The sequence below is a fragment of the Cynocephalus volans genome, chromosome 2, assembly GCF_027409185.1.
Source record: "Cynocephalus volans isolate mCynVol1 chromosome 2, mCynVol1.pri, whole genome shotgun sequence".
Lineage (NCBI taxonomy): Eukaryota > Metazoa > Chordata > Mammalia > Dermoptera > Cynocephalidae > Cynocephalus > Cynocephalus volans.
In genome coordinates, this window is record NC_084461.1 from 129,927,026 (window position 1) to 129,932,991 (window position 5,966).

Here is a 5,966-nt window from a genome sequence, read left to right on the forward strand (position 1 = left end):
ATTCTACATTAAAACACTTAATTGTCATTCTTTACACTTTCCACAGAACAGAAACGAAAATAACCTGTTAAACAATTAGTCAAAAATACAGCCCTTGAGTTTTTTGCGCATACACATGAATATTGTCTAAAACATGTCTTCTTCACAGCCACTAGGCCCTGACACCACTGTGCTTGGCTGAGTTCACAAATATGTTGTAACCCATAGCTTCCCTGTCACTTCTCTAGCTCTTCTCTCCTGCTAAGCTAATTAAAACCTTCTGCCTCTGCCATAGCTACTGCTGTTGCTGGGACCACCATAGCCACCTTGGTTTCATGGTTAGACAAAGTACTAGAGTCCACCACCACAGGGGCCAAAGTTTCTGCCTCCAGAGTTTTCTCCCTTCATGGGTCGAAAACTTTAAGATTGATTGTTGTAACTGCCAAAATCATTATTGCTTCCACCACCTCCAAAATTGCTCCCATCATCACCAAATCCATTAAAGCCATGCCCTCTGCTGCCATATCCACCACCACCATGACTGCCACCAAAGCCACCACAACCACTGAAGTTTCCTCCATGACCAAAGTGGTCATTCCCACTAAAACCACCTCCATGGCCACCACCAAAGTTTCCAGAACCACTTTACCCCTTGGTTGGATGAAGCACCAGCCCTCTCTTGCTTCAACAGGGCTCTCCTTATTTCACAGTTGTGGCATTCACAGGATGGTATTTCTGAATGACAGTCTTATCCTTGGAGTCATGGTTGCCAACGGTCACAAAATAAAAGCCCTCTTTCTTGTCACTGCCTCAGTCAGTCATGATTTCAAACACTTCAATTTTCCCATACTTTTCAAAATAATCTCTCAGGTGATATTCTTCAGCATCGTCTTTAATCCACCAACAAAGATCTTTTTCACAGTTAAATGAGCACCTGGTCTTGGAGAATCCTCTCTTGAGACAGCCCTCTTTGGCTGTACAACTCTTCCATCCACCTGTGTGCCTTTCATTTGTGGCTTCATCCACCTCCTCCACAGTGGCACAGGTGACAAACCCAGAGCCCCGGGGCACTTGGTGTTTGGGTCTCTCATTACCACACAGTTTGTGAGCATTCCCCAGTACTCAGAAAGGCTCCTGAGACTCTCATGGGTTGCTTCAAAGCTCAACGCTCCAATGAAGAGCTTTCACAGCTGTTGGGTCTCTTTAGAACACTCTGGCTTAGACATGACAGCAGTGGAAGAGAGACTTTAAAGATCTTCCTCAGCAGTGTCCATGGGCAGAAAAGCTTGGGGAAAATTATGTTAAGTGAAATAAGTCAGGCACAAAGAGAAATACTGCATGTCCTCACTCATAAGTGGGAAAGAAGGAAGGAGGGAGGGACGGAGGGAGGGAGGGAGGGAGGGAGGGAGGGAGGGAGGGAGGGAGGGAGGGAAGGAAGGAAGGAAGGAAGGAAGGAAGGAAGGAAGGAAGGAAGGAAGGAAACAACAATCATAAGGATACATTGACCTTTCAGAAGCAGAGAACAAAACTGTGGTATTAGAGCTGGAAAAGGGTTAGTGGGAGGGGGATCAAGAAATGGGTTAGTGGACACAAAACAGCTAGTTAAGAAAAATAAGCACCACTGATGTATAGTCAAGCTAGGCACCTATAATAATTTACTATATGTTATCAAATGACTAGAAGAGAGGAGCTTGAATTTCCTCAACACAAAGAAAAGATTATGTTTTGTAATGATGCATACACTCATTACCCTGATTTGATCATTACTTATTGCACACAGGTATCGATACTCAACTCTGTACCCCGCCAATATGTATAAACAATTACATTTCAATAATAAAAAAAAGTGTATGAGCTCCTTGGGGACGGGGGCTATGCCTTATCAGTTTTTAAAACCCCATTTCTTGACACTGCTTTGGTACATTGAGTGCTCAATAAATGTGTGCAAAATGAACAGCTAAATGCATGCATGGATGAAAGAGTTTGCAAACTCAACGATTAAAAGCAGAAATTAAAATGAAGTTTATTTACCATGAAGTAAATCAATACATTTTGAAAAAGTATTTGAAAGGGGTCAGAATTATTTACACCAGTAATTTCACTGGGCCATCTTCTCCAAATCCCCGAGATAGGAAAAGACTTCAGTTGTCAAATAACTCCCTGAATCTAGCTGTCAGTCAACCTTTTTTCTGAGAGTGCTTATTAGGCATAGACATTGGTCCTACTTTAAAAATGACTGATTTTTCCAAAAGTTATACATAACTGTTATTTGCAGCCCTTGAAACAGCAATGGCAGGAAAAAAATTACTACTGTTGGGTTTTATTCTAGTGTATGTTTGAAAGTAATATTCCTTCAAGAAATCTAAAAAGAAATTAAAACAGATGAATGGATTAAATAAGCACCTGTAAAGTTAATGCATTACAACTGATACTTTAAGGCAGTATTATGTAGAGGAGCAGGCTTGTTTAGCCCTTTTAACGGTGATGCATTTATTTCCCTGTACTGGTCAGGTTGGTCACCCTTGAATGAAACTCAGAGTTTTAGAAAGCTTTGGAATTCTCTACTTGTTGGCAAATCCACAGGACTGAATATCTGTTGCCATGATATTTTATATCCAATCTGATGAACTGATCAACAGCTTGTAAATAAGTGTTTCTCCCAAAAGATCTTTTACAAGGAAAAATCTCCATGGGTGTGACAATTGAGTAATAGATGTACTTAATGGACTGGATGCTAATTTTAATGCAAGTGGTTTTCTTGGCAATATTGTGGATTTTAGTGTCTTCAAGTGAGAAGGAGATTGCATTAGCCCTCCATATCAGGGCTATGTATGGCTACATTGACATTACTGTGGAAAGAGTATATAGCTAGGACCTTGAACTAAGGATCAGCAGAAACTACTGTTAATCAGAGGTACTATTTCTTCCCTGAAAATGCAGGAGAGCAACATATGGCCCTTCTCAACTCCTCCCTAAACAGTATGGTCACTGGCTATCTAAAGGAAAGTGGATTTGTGTAGAACCTCGTTTTCCTGAACAGCATAATTCTTTATAATTCTGACTCTACGTATGCCAATTTTTTTCCTCCTCTGAAAGAAGCAAGTAATGGTATAGACTTAGGCAGTGCCTTTTTGGTGTACACATATACATCATAGTCTCCAGGACAGAGAATTATGGAAACTTATTGTATCCCGTCCTCGTTTATCTGAATTTGCATAATTCTGATAATAGGCTGCATTTTATATTTTTTTACCCAGACACATTTGAATTTCACAAAGAGTTTGTAATGTAGGTAAAGTATATGCTATTATCTCTGACTGTGAGAAAAACAATCAAAGAGATGAAGTGACTTGAAGAAGCTGTGGTCATTATTTCACCACAACATATGATTCTCTTATTTAAGTCAAAATTTACTGAATGGCTTAAGGAATAAAACATAAGACACATTTATTACGAGTTTACAGCAGATCCTTGGGTATCACATGTAGTCATTTCCTGCCATTCCTTGCTCAGCTACAACTTAATATTCTCCAATTCTACACTGAGGAACCTGAGGCACAGAATGGTGAGCTGATCAAGGTCATACAAAATAATAGTGACGGAGACAGGTAATAACGTTAATATATCTCAACCTACTAATAGGAATCCTAAGTTTTGTTTTCCAATATTATAACAAATTTCAAACACACAACAAATTTGAAATAATCTTAGAGTAAATACCCTGTATTAGGGTTCTTCAAAGAAATAGAATCAATAGGATATATATAAAAAAGAAGGGCTGGGCCCTGGCTCACTTGGGAGAGTGTGGTGCTGATAACATCTAAGGCCATGGGTTCGGATCCCTATATAGGGATGGCTGGTTAGCTCACTAGTGAGCATGGTGCTGACAACACCAAGTCAAGGGTTAAGATCCCCTTACCGGTCATCTTTAAATAAAAAAAAAGAATAGAAAAGAGATTTATTATGAGAGATTGGCTCAGATGATTGGAGGATGAGAAGTCCTATGATCCATCATCTGCACATTGGAGCCCAGGAAGTCAGTGGTGTGTTCCAGTCCAAACCCAAAGGTTTGAGAATTGGGAATGCCAATGTTTGAGGGCAGGAGAAGATGGATGTCCCAGCTCAAGCAGACAGCAAGTTCACCCTTCCTCTGCCTTTTTGTTCTGTTCAGTCTCTCAACCTGATTCTCATCCACATTGGTGAGGGCAATTTTCTGCACTCAGTCTAACAATTCAAATACAAATCTCTTCTGTATATACTCTAACAGACACACCCACGTATAATGTTTTACCAGTTGCCTGGGCATCCTTTAGCCCATTCAAGCTGACATATCAAATTAACCATCACATACTCATATATTCATCTGTATACCATTAGCATTTTGCTGTGTTTGTTTAAACTATATTTATTTAGTTATCCATCCTTTTATGCATTTATCATTTTTTGACACATTTTAAGATAAATTGCAAATATAGGCATATCTCAGAGATAATATGGGTTCAGTTCCAGACCACTACAATAAAGCAAATATCACAGTAAAATGAGTTGCACAAATTTTTTGGTTTCCCACTGCATATGTAAGTTATGTATACACTGTACTGTAGTCTATTAAGTATGCAATAGCATTATGTTTGAAAAAATGTACGTACCCTAACTTAAAAACAGTTTATTGCTAAAAAATGTTAATGATCATCTGAGCCTTCAGTGAGTTGTAATCTTTTTGCTGGTGGAGAGGCTTGCCTCAATGTTGATGGCTGCTGACTAATCATGTGGTGGTTGCTGAAGGTTGGGGTGACTATGGCAACTTCTTAAAATAAAACAATGAAGTTTGCTGCCTCGATTGTGATTGACTCTTTCATGAAAGATTTTTCTATAGCTTGTGATGCTATTTGATAGTATTTTACACACAATAGAACTTCTTTCAAATGTGAAGTCAATCCTCTGAAATTCTGCTACTTCTTTATCAACTAAGTTTATGTGACATTCTAAATCGTTTGTTGTCATTTCAACAATGTTCACAGCCTCTTCACTAGGAGTAGATTCCATCTCAAGAAACAAATTGCCCAATGCAAAGTTGCCACCAACTTCGACTTGTAAAAAATGCAGTATCTGTGAAGCATAATAAACAAAGTGCAATAAAACAAGGTATGCCTGTATGGGAACACTTACGCCTAAATACTTCATCATGCATCCTTCACTACAGTTTAAGATTTTACAGTTTTTTCTTTTGATGTAAAATTTATATAAAGTTCACAAATCTAAAACTGTACATTTACAAAGTTTTGGCAAAATCATACACCTGTAAAATCCAAATCCCTATCAAGATACAGAACATTACCTTCACCCTAGAATATTTCCTCATGCCCCTTCTCAGTCAGTAGTCACTTCCACCTCCTCTTTAACAAAGGCAACCACTATCTCAATTTTTTCCACCTTAGAGTAGTATGGCCTGGTCTTGAATTACACATAAATGCAACCACATAGGATATACCCTTCTATATAAGCTTTGTTTCACTCAGCATAATGTTTCTGAGAGTCATTGTTCTGTTGTGTGTATTAGTAATTTGTATTTCTTTTAATTGTTGAGTGGTATTCTACTGTATGAGTATACCAAAGTCTGTTTATTCTCTCTTCTATTTTTTGACCTCAGGGCTTGTAGAGCTAGATCTAGGGTCTGGAACTCACAGAGCCCTCGAGCCCATTCACAAACCTTTAACATGCAGGTCTATGAACTAGGTAACTGGCAAAATGGTCCTTGGAGCCTTGGTTGAAGAAAGAATAGTCTTTATTTGGCACACACACATCTAGGAACTAGGCAGTACAAAGAGAAACTCAGAAACTCAACTGCTACTGGTAAAGTCCAAAGAAAAACTGAGCAGCTGCCAGCAGAGTAAACATGCTCTATTTTTAGAAACAAGCTCTCTGCCACCAGCTTGCTTCACCAACTGCAGAGCACACAATAGCAATAAAACTAAAAAGATACATTG

The 5,966-nt window shown here is 38.9% G+C and overlaps 1 pseudogene; it reads right to left on the reverse strand.

Annotated features, from left to right (window-relative positions):
• Positions 1 to 249: 249 nt before the first annotated feature.
• LOC134371105 (heterogeneous nuclear ribonucleoprotein A1-like) lies at positions 250 to 1,205 on the reverse strand (annotated as a pseudogene).
• Between the last annotated feature and the right edge of the window lie 4,761 nt (positions 1,206 to 5,966).